This window comes from Ailuropoda melanoleuca, chromosome 3 (assembly GCF_002007445.2).
Source record: "Ailuropoda melanoleuca isolate Jingjing chromosome 3, ASM200744v2, whole genome shotgun sequence".
NCBI classification, from domain to species: Eukaryota; Metazoa; Chordata; class Mammalia; order Carnivora; family Ursidae; genus Ailuropoda; species Ailuropoda melanoleuca.
Genome location: NC_048220.1, coordinates 24,205,529 through 24,223,386, shown reverse-complemented (window position 1 = coordinate 24,223,386; position 17,858 = coordinate 24,205,529). Strand labels below are relative to the sequence as shown.

Here is a 17,858-nt window from a genome sequence, read left to right as displayed (position 1 = left end):
GAGCCCCCGGGGACACCGCTGTGCTCACGTCGCGGCGGAGCGGACACCTTCTGGAGACTGACCCGACCCGTGCGCTTGCTTTTCTTTGGAAACTTTTCAAACCCGCCCAGAAGTTACACCAGTCGTACGATGAACATTTTCTCCCAGGTGCCCCAGTTGTTAACATTCTGCCCCGCTGGCTTTTTATCCCCCCACCTTGGCTGTGTATGTGTGTGTGCATAGGTATGCACATTTATACATTTGTTTTGGGCTGTTCAGTCCACGTGGAGATTGCTTTAATTGTCCCAATAATGGGGGACAATTACAGTTTTTTTGGTATTCTTTCCTGATCCAGGTTCTGTTTTAGGATCCTGCGTTTCCTTTAGTTGTCAGGTTTCTTTAGTCTTGAAACAATTCCTCAGGTTGGTTTTTTGTTTTTTAATTTTTTAAAAGTCTTCCACGACATGGACGTTTTTGGAGAGGGCAGCCAGTTGTGTTGCGGAATGCCCTTCAGTCTGGGCTGGTCTCCTGCTTGGGTTTGGGTTAAATGTTTTGGCAGGGGGATTGCCCAAGTCCCGTTGCGTCCTCGTCGAGGATCATGCCAGGAGGCGCCTGACGTGGGTTTGTGCTGCCATTGGTGATTCACTGGGGTCATACGGTCCAGGAGGTGTCTGCTGGATTTCTGCACAGCCTGAAGCACAGTCTTCCCCCGTGGCTTTGGCATTCCTATGTGATCTTACCTGAATCTGTTACTACGATAGTGGTTATAAATAAGAGTGATTTTTCTGTTTCTGTCATTTCTTCTGCATGTATTAGTTGGCACTCTTTTGTAAAGAACTTACTTTCCTTCTGCCCTTCCCCTCTTCCTGTTTTTTTGGACTCACAATGTTGCTTCACGGACTTCTTTAATTTAATGGGTTATACACTGTCACATCATTACTCAGTACCGTGCTCAGATTGTCTCACACTTGACATTCAAGCTGGTTCTGATGTCCTTTGCGATGGCCTCTTCCATTCTTACACATTCTCTTGCTTTCCCCCACAACAAGATGTCCTGGTCTCACCCTGAATTTCCTCAGCCCTAGTCTCAAAACCAGCTATCTCTCTGGGGGAGGGGGGGTTGGTCCTTTTCCTGGAAATAATCTTACTGGTCTCTCTGGTGGCTCCATGACCATCATGGGAAGCCAGCTGGGCAGGGATATCACCCCCATTTGTAGTGATGAGAAAACAAGCCTCAAAGTGTAAGAGACCTTGCCTGGGGCCACATATGGCCAGTAAGGAGTTGAGAAGGGACCCAGATCCTGTTGGCCTGTTGTAATGCTTTTTTTTTTTTTTTTAAAGATTTTATTTATTTATTCAACAGAGATAGAGACAGTCAGCGAGAGAGGGAACACAAGCAGGGGGAGTGGGAGAGGAAGAAGCAGGCTCATAGCGGAAGAGCCTGATGCGGGGCTCGATCCCACAACGCCGGGACCACGCCCTGAGCCGAAGGCAGATGCCCAACCGCTGTGCCACCCAGGCGCCCCTGTTGTAATGCTTTTACCTCTTACTGCTCCGTGAACCATCAGGGTCTGTGGCAGGAAGGGCACCCTCGATTCTTGCAGCCACCTCTCCTACAGCCAGACAGGGAGACTCAGCAAGACAAGCTGCCTCTTCCAAAGTGATAATAGGCATCAGGAGAGCTGGATCACTTCTTGCTCTTCCAAGTCTCTCAGTGAGGCAAGACCAAGGGTTCCATAAAGAACACGGTCATGAGGGATATGAAGTTGTTGTGTTCTTTTGAAAGCACCTAGGCACGAAAAGTCATTGATGGGTTATAGTTGGGAGGCATTTACACTTATGGGACATTTAACCCTCTGCTTCTCAGAGACTCTTAGAGGTGGCATACCTGGTAGCATGAGCTAGGCATGATTCTTCTCATTCTGTGGATAAGGCCCAGAGCTTGCGACATACCCAGGAAAGCCAGGTAGAACATTGGCAGTCAGGGGAGGAGTTACTAGATACGAAGCAGAGGACATTGTTTCATTCTGGCTTGGCAGTTTACATGCTGTGTGACTTTGAGTGATTCACTTAACCTCTCTGGACCCCAATTTCCTTACAACTCAAATGTTGACAACAGCCCGTGCTCCAACTTCAGGCTGCTGTGATAGCCAAAGGGTTTTGTTTGAGCGTGATGGGGAAGCTGATGTGCGGGGCATACCCAGTCAGGCCGTGATTCCTGGTTCCCGAATGACGTGATGTCCCTCTCACTGGGATGTCCACAGACACTATCATTAGGTCAAGTACCACATCAGTTTCATTTCTTCCATCAAGCTTTTGTTTCTCAGTTTGCAGGGTGTGGGCGGGGGTGAGGGGATACCATTGCTCCAACATATCTGAGGCAGTTGCTATGTGTGCTGCACAGAAAATCTGGACGTTTTCCTTGTCTGTGCCTGGCTGGCTCTGGAACTGAGCATGGTGCTCATGAGTTTGGGGTCAGCGGGCCCATTCTCATGGACTTTGATTCTCTTTGCGCCCACACCCATTGTGCCTCACCCCAGCTCTCATGGGTGTGTGGTCGTGGTCACGGAGGAGTGTGGGAATGGTCAGGGCAGCCCATCACTAGTGCTGGACTAGTAACTCAAGGCAAATTTTTACTCAGGTGTCAGCCGTGTTAACTCCTGCGTATTAAGAATAATGTATATTTTGAAGTTTTACCAGGTCCTTCCAGCGGAGCTATAGTTAACTGAACCTGAGCCATTTTTTCTGTCCGCATGCAGTGCTGTGTCATTGGGTTGACCATTGCCCTATGCCTGTCCCCACCATGGAGCCCAGCCCACATGACGGACACGTCACGAGACATCCTGAGACATTAGTGCTGTGCTCAGTCATGTTGTGGTCACGTGTGCCCTGTTGCCAGATGGGGTAGTAGCTGAGCTCTGGGGCCATATCCAGTGAAGACACTGCTCCGTTCCATCCCTCAGAACAGCCCTGCGTGCCCACAGTGACTGACCAGCCCTAACCACCTTGGGCTGGGATGTGGCAACATGTGAATATTTGGAAGTTCTGAGTGTTTGCCCACTCAGAACTTTGGTTTTGTTCCATGAGTGAGAAGGGAAGGTGGACAGGCCCTCTTTCTGCTCTGCTCTTTGATTTTGCTTCCCTGAAGACACTTTTTCATTTGATCCACAAACTATTGAGCACCTGCTGTGTACCAGGCACCGTGCTAGGCTCTGTATGAGAACACAGTAATGATTGTGACAGAAATGGTCTCTGTTCTGTGCTGCTCATGGTCTAGTCTGGGAGAAAGAACCAATCAACCCCGATGGTTACTGACCGTGAGAGACACCATGGAGAGCATGAACCAGCCAAAGCAGTGGCCCGGGTGAGGAGCAGAAATGGAGGAAGAGGGAGGGAGAAAAAATTGCAAGTAGACTCCACACTGAGCATGGAGCCTGACACGGGGCTCGATCTCAGGACCCCGAGATCATGACCCGAGCCGAGTTCATGACCTGAGCCGAAATCAAGAGTCAAATGCTTAACCAACTGAGCCACCCAGGCATTCCCGATTTGTTGGTCTTAAGTCATGGGTCAAGGCACTGTGGGTCAGCATTGCTCTAACTGTGTATAGCAGAACCTAAGTGATGAAATTTAAGAGGTATTCCACCAAAAACACGTCTCCATGGCTGAGATAGGAAGACGGCTAGATTCATATCCCCTCTTTTGAGGTGGATATATGAAGAACCTCCAATGAGTTTCTCAGTGAAGAAATTTGTTTGAGTTTAGGACCCACCAAGAAGTAGCCCTGTTCACTGAAGGACTCTTCAGAACCTTTAACATGTTGGTGTCACTGGGAATCCCCACAGGAAGGAACTGTGATCGGAAGTGGTTCCCAAACTTTTATCACAAAAGTCTCTCAGGGAACACCTTAAAGCACCCTGGACAGTGCAGTGTCAGGGACCCTGGTACGGCTTACACCCGTGACAAACAGCACTGCGAGCCAGGCCACATGAAGAAACAAAATGGAAAGCTCCTGCCAAAAGCAGGCTTTGGTTTTGTGCCATTGAGGCCCAGAGCTTGGCTCAGAGGGGCCCGATGTCCAGAAGGTGCCTCAACATCTGCCAGGGGAGGTGGCGTCTCAGGAAGGCCCTAGCACGTACTTTACTAAGCTGAGTTGCTCAGGTATTAACTTCGGGACGGCCTGCTAGACCCCAGGCCCTGTGCCAGTCGCTGACGTGCCCGACAAAAGTCCTGGCCCAAGGAACTTACTCCCTGGAAGGGAAGCACCTTTGGAGCCATTTTACCCAACCCCTGAGAGAACAGCCCTGGCTGCTGTTCATCAAATCCAAAAGAGATGTGCAGTGACATCTTTTTCTTTCTTTTTTTGGTGCAGAAACCCTATGCCGTAGCCTGATCGCAAACCTTACTCTACCAACTTCCCTCCTAGTAGTTTCACTTGTTTGAAAAAATCCAGCTCACTCTCAGAGGGTTTCTCGACATTAAGGAGGATGGAAAGCTCTCAAGACTGAATGTTGGTACCTTGTGATAAGTAAAGACCCTCCCAAGGTAGCCACTGATTTGGGTACCTAAACCGTGATCCATTTAAAATCCCAGTGTTGTAGGATTGCATTTCCACCTCTCACAAGATAAGACTGTGGCTAGATTTTTTTTTTTCCTATCTTCTATGAATCTAATCTACAAAATGATGAAGACCTCTAGATTTTTATATTCTTTTCTTTTCTTTTTTAAAGATCTATTTATTTTTTTAATTTTTTTTTATTATATTATGTTAGTCACCGTACAGTACATCCCTGGTTTCTGATGTAAAGTTCGATGATTCACTGGTGATGGGTAGTAAGGAGGGCACGTATTGCATGGTGCACTGGGTGTTATATGCAACTAAAGATCTATTTATTTTAAAGGGAGAGAGGGCGCGGGGTGGGGGGGAGCAGAGAGAGAGGGAGAGAGAGTCCTAAGCGGACTCCACACTAAGCACAGAGCCTGATGCGGGGCTCGATCTCGTGACCCTGAGATCTGAAACCAAGAGTCAGTCATTTAAGTGAGTGAGCCACCCAGGCGCCCCAGATTTTTGTTTTCTTAATCCCCCACTCCTTCCATTTTCCCAAGCCCTGCCCCTCCCAGCGCCCATGTTTCAGACCTGGTCATCCCTCTCCTGTCTCTTGTCAGGGACCAGAGCCTCCCCCTCTTGTAATCGGCACTTGGCACCTTCTCCCACTGGATGCTCTCATGGGAGGCTATTGTGGTGAAGTTCACGGGGCCAGCCCCTGACCTGGGGAATAAGCAGGGTCCCCTAGGTGACCTTATGGCCACTTTGCAGACTAAAGGGGGCCCGGCCCTGGTGCCTGACTGCATCCTACAATAAAAGCCCAAGGAAAAGGGATGACTCTTAAGGATATACCTTGCTGTCTGGTTTGGCTGACGAAATGATCATTGTCTCCCCGAGTTTCAGCTTGCTTGATTTCTGATCCATAACTGGGTCAGATGTTGCATATCCCTTTGCTGTTAGGGTTTGGGCTGTACTCTGGCCCTGCCCCTTCTCTAGGTGCAGGAGGGGGAGCCCTCCCGGTCCGCAGCACACGCTATTACACACATACTCATTTCAGCAAACACCCATCACATGCGGTGTTTCTGGCCTGGGAAAGAAAGGATCTGAAGAGCTTGGCAGATTGGGGTAGGCAGAACCTGCACTTGGCTCTGTCACTTACCTGTCCTCTTTACCACTTTCCTATCCAGGACACCCGAGTGTGTCCTGTACTCATGCAGCTAAAAATAGGGCAGGAAGAGGAGGACAGTCAGGCTGACTCCTTGATGCTCCAAGGCCCCCTGAGTTCCTCTTGAGTCTCTTGCTTGTCTGCTTGACCACCCCTACCTTAGACTAACACTTCAGGCCAGGACCCAGCTAACTCTTATGAGCACTTTCTTGGGCACTCATGCTGCCCTGGGGTTCTCAGCACCCCACAGTGCTCACTGTTCTGCAAAGCCCTTTACCAGCTTCATAGTCCTAAACGAGCACCCCCCCCCCACACACATACATGAAAGGGAGGGCTCGGGATTTTAATGAGTCAGAAAAAAGTTGGGAACGCTGAAGTTGAAACTAGCGTGCTGGACACCCAGTATGTGCAGACAGTATTTAAGTGTGTTTTTCCGTTTCAGGCTATATGAGCAATTTGTGTTTAAAAATGTAAGAAGCTAAAACTCATTCATAATCCCACTACCCAGAGGTAGCTGCTGGCCCTGGATGCTTTTTGTGTGTACGTGCATGAAAGGGAGTTAGATTTTTGCCCAATTATTTGTTTTTATTAATATGGGCTATCGATGGTGTTCACTGACGGTCTGTCACAGAAAATCATCACTATGCATCATCTTCAAAGCAAATCTCGAGGCAGTTCGGGAGGGGCTCCCCCCATGCTTCATGGGCAGTCCTCCGTCTGCCCCCCGGGGGAATAGATGATTCTGTGGCCGGGAGACATTGGAGGAGTGCTGGAAGAAGCGGTTTATCAAACTCAATGCCGGGGGGCCAGCCAGGTAGCACCCCAGGTAGGGCAGGCCTCAAGGCTGGAGGAGAGGGCCTGGAAACTGCCGAGGGGGTGGCATTCCCAGAGCTTCGCTACCCTCACCCAAGATTGGAGGCGACAGCACAGTGGGACAGCATGCTTCTCCCAGAAGCGCGTGAACCTGCCGTGGAGCGCAAACGCTGAGTTCTTATCTGTCCACCACCCAGTCCTTCCAGAGAGTCCCTGAGGGGGTCCACGACAGTTTCAGCGTGACCAGTGGCCCCGCTTCTCCTGCTTTCTCGGGGCTGGGGCGTGGACTGTGTCACTGGGCTTGGAGAAGGGAAAGGCCTCATTGCTTGCTTTTGCAATCATTTTCTCCCAGTCTGTGACTGGTCTTATTCTCTTAACAGTGTTTTCACGGAGCTGAAGTTTGTAATTGTAGTGAAGTCTAGCATATCATTTCTTTTTTCATTTTTTTGCTCCTTTGGTGTTGTATCTAAAACGTCATCACCAAACCCAAGGCCATGCAGATTTTCTCCTAAGTTGTCTTCTAGGAGTTTTATAGTTCGGTGTTTTACATTTAGGTCTGTGATCCATTTTGAGTTAATTTTTGCAAAGGATGTGAGGTCTGTGTCTAGATTCAATTCTTTGCATGTGGATGTCCATTGTTCCGACCTCTCTGTTTCCCTGAAGATGTGCTGCATTGCCTGGGAATGCCCAGTGGTCAGGGAGGCTCACTGGTGCTTCACGATTTCCCTGGGAAGGGTCACGTGTCACTTTCTGCCACTGGGGTCTACAGATGCAGTGACAAGCGCCCTAGCAAGGGTTCTGTTTTCGCTGGGGCCAGTGGAAAAGCCCACAGCAAGACCACACCTGTTTCTGGATTCAGGCAAGGACAGAGGTGGGCCCCAACTAAGTGTGCCTCTTTCATCGCAGGCCTTCCATCTGGGGTCACTTTACTTGTGGCTGGTGTACGTCATTTAGAATTTCATTTCGTGAGGTCTTTTGGTGATAACTTTTCTCAGGCTGTGGTTTTGAACATGCTTCTTTTATTTATTTTTTTTTTTTAAAGATTTTTATTTATTTATTTGAGAGAGAGTGTGCACAAGCAGGGGAGAGGCAGAAGGGGAGGAAGAAGCAGGCTCCCTACTGAGCAGGGAGCCCAACGCGGGGCTCGATCCCAGGACCCCGAGATCATGACCTGAGCCAAAGGCAGATGCTCAACTGACTGAGCCACCCAGGTGCCCCTGAACATGCTTCTATCATATCTATAAAGTTTTCAGCTGTTATTTCTTCAGTGTCTCTATTCTAGGCTCTTTCTCCTTATAAAACACAAATCAAACATGTGTTAGTGTCTCATTCTTTTGTCCATATCTGTTCATCTCAATTATACTTTTCACTTCTGTCTCGCAGAGTTTATTTGTGGATAATTCTGCTGTGTCTTCTAGAACTATCTCTCCGTTTGCTATTCTCTCTTCAGCTATACATGCTATTTAATTCAGTCACTAACTTTTTTTTTTTTTTGAGAGATAATGCTGCCCTTGCACCTGAGGGAGGGGCGGAGGGAGAGGGAGAGAAACTCTTAAGCAGGCTCCACGCCCAATGTGGAGCCCAACTCTGTGCTCCATCTCCCGACCCTGAGATCACGACCTGAGCCAAAATCAGGAGTCGGACACTTAACCGACTGAGCCACCCAGGTGCCCCCAGCCAATGCATTTTTTATTTCAGCTTTGAAACTTTTATTTCTAGAAGTCCGTTGATTTTTTTTTTTTTTAATCTTTTTGGTTGTTCTTTATAATTTCTTATTTTCTCTTCATTTTCAAAGTTTTCTTTAGTCATGTTATACATAATAACATATTTATTTGAATAATTTTTTTCAGTTTCAGTAAGGAATAAATGACACATATAATTGTATATATTTAAGGTATTCAACCTGATGATTTGATATCCATATGCATTGTGGAATCATTACCAAGTTTATCTGAATAATCCTAATAACGGAAGACTTTTATACATCTATTTCTGCCAGATGTTGAGTCACCATTCAGGAAGTCTACTTTTCTCCAAGGTTACAGAGGAAGTCCCTCGTGCTTTTGCTTAGTATTTTTATGGTTTAATTTTTTACATTTTTACTTTGATCCATTTGAAATTTATCCTGATATATAGTGTGAGATAGGGATTGACTTAATTTTGTTCCAGATGGTTACCCAGTTATTGAATATCCCATCTTTTCCCTGGTGATCTGAGATGCTACCTTTACCATACATGAAATTTCTAGATATATTTAGGGCTATTTCTGGACTTTATTTTCTGTTTCATTGGTCTGTCTGTCTGGTTACATACTTCATGTTTCTTTAGTAAGTGGTGTATACCAAAGGTAAAACTCACATGTCCCCACAGAACATACAGTGAGACCTGCATTTCGTTTCCTGCCCTTTTTCCTACCCAGTTCTCTTCCCAGGAGACAGGATTAATAGTTTCTTATGTATGTTCTGTACCTTTCTGAAGATTTTTCTTCTCCCCTTTCATTTCAAAATAAATCTTAAAAATGAAATGCCAAGAAATAATGAATCAGGACAATGGGTACGTGTGATATGCAGAGACTGATATTTATATTTGAGCCCGAATCTTGGTTGGGGGAATCTGAGGGTTGCTGATCTACCCCGAACCTCTCCCCAGCACCCCCAGGGCCCTCTGCCAACCCCGAGACCTGACTTGAGACTGTGAGGGGAGGCCTGCCTGGACCCTGGGCCCTCATGGGGCTGCCTTCCCCTGGGATGACTGCTTTATAGTTCACACGGCCTGTCACGGAGCCTGAGTGTTGGCTCTAATACATGAAACCAGGCCAGTGCCTTGGAGAACGTCCCTGCACTTACATCCTGAATCACGGTCTGAATGCTGCAGGGCTTGGTTTACTCGTTTAGCGATCCATCCGTAATGACCTATTTGTGAAGGACTTACCAGGCTCTGACCAAGTGCAGGGTGCCACTTGGGGTGCTGAGGGTTGAAAGAATCAGTGCTCATTTCAACAGATTTGTAGTGAGTGTCTGCGATGGGTCAGACCTATCCAAGGCCATATTCATGACCCCAGGGCTGGGAACGCGCCTGTCCCAGCTCTCCCTCATCACCGTGAGCTCAGCTACCAGCACGAGGACTCGCGTTCTGCAGCTGCTTTGTAAATAGTTTTTCACGGAAGGATCAGAAGACCAGTTAGAGGATGATGAATTTCAGGAGGAGGGAATGTTGGTAATGTCAGATGCTGCCAGGACACTGATGAGATGGGAGCTGAACAGACCCCCGGAGTTTTCAATGAAGCAGAATTCGGGTTATGCTAATGACACGGGGGGGGGCGATGGGGGGCCAGTCCGCCTGGGGAGAGGCAAGTGGGAGGGCATGTGTGGGCGGCAAAGGGGAAGGCGTGGGAACCTTATTGGGGACTGATCTCTCACCTCCAACTCGAAAGCCACTGAGGATGTCTCAGCTATACTTTATAAAGCAGAGGAAGCCAGGAGCTGCCCACTTGGTTTAAATAGCATCCCAGGAGGGGTGTTAGCCGTACCCCAGGGTCTCTCTGTGGATGACCAGCAAGAATGCCTTTAAAGAACTACTTACTTACTAGGAGGAGAAGGAAGTGATAAGAATTCTACAAATATCCTCTCTCTCGCTGATATTTTAATGGAAAGATATCAACTAATAAAATATACTTATAGTCCTCTTGCTTTCCCAGCAGGAAAGGCTTCTACCTCCAGTCAACCCAGAATAAAACATGGTGAAAGCAAAAAGCCACTCCTTAGAGCTATAAATACATCGTAGCAAGAAGACAGACACAAAGGGTATTAGCCACAGTCAACCTCCCCCCAACTCCCTGTCTGTCCCCACCGCCCCCTCCCGTGCTGGTTGCCGAGAAGACAACAGGGACTCGGACTCGCCTTGGATTTGTCAGACTGCTCAGCCCGCCTGCAGCTCTGACCCTGGCTCCCACCTCCCCTTCCCTGATGTCTTTCCTCCTTCATTTCACATCCCACCTTCTTTTTCAGGCAAGTGCCTTCCATCTGGTGGCCAGGAAGCGTGTGCTGTCATCCCCGTGTACACAGGGACACGCATGTAGAGTGGCCTTTATGGAAGACATTTAGAAATGTCATCCACATGGGAAGGAGGCTCTTGTTCCGCCAGAGCTCACATTTCTTGTCCGTAGGATGGTGGGAACCGTGTGGGAATCCAGGGCCTCTGGAGAAGGCTAACTGTAGGCTTCCCTGGCCGTGGCTGTCCTGCTGGAGGCTCCTTGTGGTAACTGGCAACTGAGGTGGTCTTTGGTAAACAGTAACGTGTTGCTTCTGTAAATCTGGGGACTGACTGCTGAAAGTCAGCATCAGAAAATGAGGACGCTTACCTTGAGCAGCATCGGTTTCCTCGCCCTCCCACATCCACCCCAGGCCCTGGTGGTCCCTATTCCAGATGGAGATTGTGGCTTGTGGTTGTGTTAGTTTTGGGGGCATGGGGGCCAGTGCTTTGAGTACTAGGCAGAGGCAGAGCCATGTAAGTAATGAAACATCTGCCTTAGAGTGAGCACTTACTGTGAGCTAGGCACTGGCTCAGTGCTTTGCATTTGGTAGCTCCCGGAATCCTCAAACTGCCTATTTTGCCTAGAAGGAAACCGGGGCTCAGAGTCCAAGTAACCTCTGCAAGGCCACTCTGCATAGTCGCCCATCTCGAGAAGAACACCTCCTGCAGGCTGTCCTCAGGAGTGCGGACCTTAGCGGTTACCAGGAGAGCTAGGGGATGGGTGTGGTTCAGGGTCCCCGGGTCCACTTGGCATCTCATGTGTCTCCAGTGGATGCTGCAGGAGGATGGTATGTGCCTGGTCCTGGAAGGCTGGCTCGGGTCCTCCGGGGAACCACAGCCTCCTGAGTGGGGCAGGCCCTGAGCAGTTGCAGGTGATGTGTAAGAGTTGGAGACAGTCTTGGGGTCTGGCCTGGGCAGAGGGGACGGGGGTCCTGCAGGGATGGGCCTGGAGGGACAAGGACTCACTGACAGGGAGGAGATGGGTTTGAGCACAAGAGGGCTGGTGGCCGTTGGCGTGACGTGTGCTGGGCTATAGAGAAGGGCAGTCTGGTCAGTGTTGGGGGTGCTGGCTGTATCAGCAGCAGGACAAGCGAGGCTCTGGGGGAAAGAGCAGCCGGAGAGTCCTCGGTGAGGGGAGGGCAGCGCCCTGTCCTCCACGAGGAGATTGTATGGCTCAGCGGCCCTGGGGGGTGGACTGGAGGGCCAGGAGCTTTTTGCCTGATGTCCCTTCATCTTCCCCTTAGGGAAGAGGGGGTAGAATCCTGAGTGACACAGCTTACATCGGACCAGTGGCCCTCAGCATCGGGATTCATTAGAGCACACAGGGCCAGGGCCGCCTCTTCTATGACATGCTCATACTGCTCTAAAAACAGGCAGGGGAAGAACCTAAAAAGTCCAAACGCTCAGAACTCTTGTGAGAAGCAGGATTAAGCAGGCAGGGACAGATGTCAGGGTGGGAGGGTGACACGTGGTCTCAAAGATGGCGGGTGGGGGAGGGGCATATACCGTAGTTGCCTCTTCTCATTTACACTGCGGTTTCATTTCTTACATTTTGAAAAGGTAATTGTGCCCAAGGTAAACCGCACAAAAGAGGGCGAAGTGTCTCCCTCTGACAGAGTCCCGATTCCACTCAGAGGCACCAGGGCTCCATGTCTTGGCAAACGCGCACATGAGTGCAGAGAACAGGTGTCACCTCCCCTCCCCCCAAACCAGGACTGCCCGCCATATCCCAAACCGCCTTTCTCCTTGTTTTCCTCTTTGAAAGTCCATCTGGGAAATGACGCCCTGTCAGGGCTCTTGAAATGAGTTTCCTCTTTACATTACACTCTTGAAATCATTTCATTTCAGCACACCTCTCTGAATGTTCGTCCCTTCCGCAGATTTATTAAGAGCAAATGGCTGTGATTTTTCATATCCAAACAAACATACATATTAACCATTTCCTTCTAAATTAACTCAGAGTCCTTGAAAGGGAGTGAGTGGCAGGGCAGAGGGCCCTGGCCAGCTGTTAGCCAGGCCCTGGGTGAGAGCAGCTTTCTCTGGGCCTGCCCCAGGCACGGCGTCCTTCTGCCTTCCTTCCTGGGCCTTGACTCATGGTGTCTCAGCTGCTGGCTTCAGCTCTGCCTCTGCCCTGGCACATGCCCTGTGGGGGTCAGACAAAAGCCCCAGACCCCATCCCGAGCCAGAGACCACCTGTGGGGCCACCCCTGGTGCTGCATTCTATCAAGGTAAGTCTGGCAGCCCCGAGGTTAATCGGGTTCAAGTGCATTTTTCAAACATATGTAAACTGTTAAGTGTAACAGCAAAGAGTAAATTGTTGGTGAGGAAACACCAGGTTTTCTGTATCGCTTTTCTCCTCTTTCCAGCTCTCTCACATGTGAGAGCATCTATCCACTTAGCTAAGCCATTATTTTGATAGAGGAATCCGAGGAAAAGAAAGTATAGTTTTCATCCCTTAGAAATCAAGCCTGCTGTATTTTGTAAAAGATGAAGTGTGTGGTTGTAGCCTCTGAAACAGTAGCTGACACCTGCCAACCGTGGGAAGCACGGAACTTGCTAAGTCGTGAGTCCTCACCTGCCCGAAGGTGACCTCGTGATCCTCCCTCTTCCATAGAAAGGGAAAGCAAGCCTCAGGTGCGTATGGGCACATGGACAGCGAAGTGCAGGAGCTGGGATTCGCACCCAGGCTGTCTGATGGCAGACCCTGGCTCTGCCTCGGCGCCCTCACGGCTGCTGTTCCCTGCCGACGACAGACCGAGGAGGTGAGCTCATGCAGGAGGGCTGGGGACTCAGGGGGAAGACCCAGGCAGCCTTTCCAGAAAGGGAAGGGACTTGCTCACTGGGCTGGGTTGGTGGGGAAGGGGAAGGGAGTGTTTGTCAAGAACCCTCTCTCTTTTTTTGTTCATGTGTATAATGCAGAATTACTTTTTACTTCGAAATACAAAAAACAGCCTACTTTAGAAACTCCCAAATTAAGCTGCATTTCTCTCTTCCTGAGAGACGTGGGGAAGGTGGGAGACTGGACCAGATGCTCATGGGTTCTTAGGAGGGGTCTGTAACGTGGGCTTAACAGCAAGGGACAAGTGTGCCGCAGACTCGGAACATCTGCAGAAAAGCAACAGAATGGCTTATTGTTACAAAATACCTTGTATCCTGCACACACACAAAATGCTACCTTCTGTTACTGCTGTTTTAGTCTCTCTTTGGAATCCCTGGTTCCTTTGAGGCCCAGGACAGGCAGGCTGGAGGGCTTTGCTGGGGCCCATGAGTGAGGCCCCGGAGCTTCAGGGTGACAGCTCTGTGGGTTTCAGACTCTGCCGCTCATCTCCTGAAAAGGTGAGATGTGGGCCGGTGGATTTGGGGGGCCCCCAGGGGAATTGGAGGAAAGTGCGGTGCAGTCAGGATGCAGGAAACTCTGAGCAGTCACTCTCCAATTGGGGTTGATTGGGTTAAGGCTTTCCAGAACGGTGTAAAACAGTTCTGAACTCCGTGAACTGCTGACGGAAGCCCGATGAATTGAGAGAAATACAATAAACAGATTGCTCGTCATGTTGTTGGCTTTGTAGCAAATACCTGTTTTCTCCTTGGGATTACGTGAACATTTGCTTTCCTTTGATTTCTGGTTGTTATTCTCAATCTTTCCTTTGTTAGCGGAGATGCTTCAAACAGCTCCGGAGAAGCCCCCCGACTCTCGAGTTTGCAAGGTTTGTGTCGAGAGCTTGGCGCCGGCTCCACACGTCACCTGTTAGTTGTTAGGAGTCTAATTCTGTAAAGCCATGACTTCATCTCCCTCAAGGAAGATAGACGGAATGCTTCCATACAATAGACATGGTTCAGTTCAAGATGTTTGGGGGGGGGAGGGGAAGACTCTAGGTCTTTGGTCTCTGGGTGAACTTGGAAAGGAGACCTGTCAAAGGTATTCACGTTCGGACAGCTGGTCTGTAGCTGAAAGGGCTGTCAAATCATGCCATTCTTCATGGCTGTGGAGGTTTTGTCAGGCAGCCTTAAAGCAGTCATGCTCAGTGGGGCTGGGGAACGGTGGGCCCAGGGGTGTCTCTGCAGCGCTTGCTGGTCGGAGGAGAGAATAAGGTCACCGTGCTGGTCCGGGACACTGCAGATGATGGATCCAGTGGCTTCCTACTTGCCTGAGCGGCCCTGGCCAGGAGTGGGAACCAGAGATAGCCTGGTGTTTTGCAAGTTAGATCTTAAAGATATTTTAAAACAAAAGAAATAGCTCCTAAGCTGGGCAGTCTTGCTCGTCATTCAACTTGTCCCTGTGCAGCATGTATCCCTGGGAACCTGACCACATTACGGTCCCCTCTAGAGCTGCCCCAAGCGCTTTGGGCCCCAAACCTGTCCACTGTTGGTCACTGGTAACAAAACTGTTCCTGTCGCTGGCTGGAAAGACCAGGCTTGAGCCGGTGGAGAACCTGGCAAGGGGTCTGTTTCTTCTCTTCCTAGCTGCTCTTGCCCAGTTGCCTTCTGTGGTTTCTTGCAGATTCCATTTGTTTTGGTTATAGCCCCCCGGGCTGTGGCTCCTGAAAACTCCCTCTGAGGAGGATTCACGCATTGGGCTCTGGAAACCGTGAAAAGGGCTTCGGTCCGTAGATCTGGTGCTTTCCTGATTCTCTTTCCCAGAATCCTTTTCCCTTAATCCAGGCAGGCAAAACCTTCTAAAATACAAGATGAGTCAGGTGCCGGAAACCCTCCCTTGCCGGAAGGCATGGGTTCCGTGCAAGTTGAGGCAGGGCTGAAGCTGGCTCTGGCTCCCCCAGGAGGCTGCCCCCTTGCCTGTGGCGGGGAGGGCCCTTCCCACTGGGTATGTGGGGCGGGGCGGTGGAAGGAACCGTGTACAGCCCCTGAGCCTGGGGCTTCCCTAACCCCACCATTGCTGTCGTTTGCAAAGGTGAGGATCAATCACTAGGAAAGAAAGTGCATGAGGAAATTCCTTGGGTGGCCTGTGCCCTGCCCCCATCCCTCACAGCCAGCACCCTCTCCCCCTGCAGAGTGGAGGGGAGCTGTTCCATCCCTACGAGCCGCTGGCGCTGCCCACCTCCCCTCTCCCCCTGCAGCAGGCAGCCCTCTCCTGGCCAGGAAGGCCCTTGTAATGGCTGATGCTGAAGCGGGCCCGAGGACGAGAGGGTGGGCATTAATGAAGACTTGGCAAGGGCTGAGTTCGCCCTCTGAGCTCCTGCCTTTGTTAGCTGTCAGAAGCGGCCCCCATCTTTCTTGGCTGCTTGAACTGGCCCAGCTCTCTGCCAGCCGCAGTGTACCGGCCGGACGGGCGTGGAACGTGCTTCTCATAAAAGGTGTGTCTCTGAGGTGCTCTGTCTCGTGTGTCCCTTGACAAAGGAGTTGCTATGGTAACTACCCTCTGGAAAACACGCGGGAGTAAACAGAAGATGAAGTTCTTGCTCAACTAGCCACAAGTGAATCCGCGCCCCTCTTTGTTAGCCCCCCTGACCCCCGCCCCTCCCCCACACAGGCGGAGCTGAGGGCCCACCCTTGGGCGGTAGAGGGCGGGAGGGCCAGTCATCTGGGCCTGCGCAGATGGAAGGCCAGCTGGGGTTTGCACCGAGAAGGGAGCTGGGGATTTTCCTGCTCCTTGGTGAAGAAGGCAGAGGAATGAGGCCCCCCGCCCTGCTCTTTCTGAGAGGCTGCAGTGCTCCTCATCCCACCTGACACACCTACCCCTCAGTGTCACTCCCAGGTGGAACCAGGCCGAATTCGCAGTAGGTGAGCCCACCCCGTGAGATTTCCCAAGTGGGGAAACTCTGGCCGTTGAGGGTTCAGCCACAGAGTAAGAGCCTGGGGGCTGGGCGAGTGGTGGGGGAAGAAGGGCTCTCGAAAGTGAGGGGGGATTCCTGGAGAACTGATCTCCAGATTTCTGAGCCATGGGTGCTACTCACAGGTCACTCTGTGTTTTATATCCTTGTGTCACATGCTCCCTGTGTCCCACCCCCCCCCCCCCCCCCCCCCCCCCCCCCCCCCCCCCCCCCCCCCCCCCCCGGCCCCCCCCCCCCCCCCCCCCCCCCGGGTCTTTGCGTCGGTCGGTCAGCACCTTCTGCACACAGAGCAAGTTAAAGGAGCAGTGCCTAAATTAAGACCACAGCCTCTCCGCACAGTGGCCACAGTACCTTCTCTTGGGGAGAGCCTTTCATACCACTCCGGGCAGGAAGCGGAAACAAGCCATGGCCACTTGCCTGCGAAGCCATAATTTCACATGATCTTGCCAGAGGGGTGGGCTTAGGGCAGCGTCACGGGTCTCTGCCTAATGCAGGCCCGGTAAAGTATTCTTAGCACGTTATGGGGAAAAGGCCGTAACCCCTCAGACTCCTTCTGTACATTCTGGCTCTGCGGATACTGTTCGCCCCATGTTTCCTGGTGGCCCCAGAAAGCAGGGCACGGTGAGGAGGTGAGGGGATAGTGGAGGCCAGGAGGAATGCCAGATAGGCTACCCCTCTGTGGTACCAGCTGCTCCTCTCTGGCCTTCTACTTGGGCTCCCCCCGAGACAGCTGTGCTAGCTCTCTTCTCTGCCTCTACCCCTGGAGTCGGTGCCCACACCAGGTGAGGCTCCTTCTATAGCTTCCTCAGCAGCCACGGGCAGGACAATAGTGTGGCAGGTGTGATGCCTCCTCCGTGAGTGAAGGAGGAAGAACCCAAGCTGGGCCCATTTCTGCATCTTGGCACCTGGGGCCTAGGGCCACTTGGGCGTCCCAGGCACCCTTTCCTGCTTGGCCAACATAGGTCTGTCTCTGCTGGGCGTTGGAGCACACTGCCGCGGTCACTTACAGGGAAGCTTTGGTGAGACCAGCAGGTGGGCTCTCTCCCCCTCTATCTGCGTTCAGGTTGCAGGGGGAACGGTCCTGTTGAGATTAATGGTTAAGGGTGGGAAATGGGCTGGCTATCATCCCGTCCTTGCCGGGCCTCACTCTAGTGATTGTCAAATGGGAAGTTCGAGGTGAGGGACTCTGGCCTGGAAGCGTCAAGGTGGCACGGGCCTTGTGATGCCTCCGGGGGTAGTGTCTCATCAGGGACGTGATTACTGAGTCACTGAATTCCTGCCTGGGGTTCCTGGTGGAAAGCTGTTCCGGGTGTGACTGGTTTTCCACTGCTGCCGACAGGAGGGTTTGCGTGAGTAGCCAAGTGGTTTCTCAGCAATCTGCACCATAATTACTGCATTGGACCAGCAGCTAGCACTCCTTCATGTGTACCATGTAATATTGTCAAGTGTAAATACAGGATCTGTTCCCTGCTTAGAATGATTCTGAGTTTGGACTTTGCTGGTGATCTCTAGTATTGACAACATAACCCGGAATACT

At 50.9% G+C, this 17,858-nt stretch overlaps 1 protein-coding gene across 4 annotated transcripts in view; it reads left to right on the top strand.

Moving 5' to 3' along the window:
• Positions 1–17,858, top strand: part of LOC100466888 (core histone macro-H2A.1) — a 77,195-nt gene that overhangs the window by 9,904 nt on the left and 49,433 nt on the right. The gene's annotated exons all lie outside the window — the stretch shown is intronic.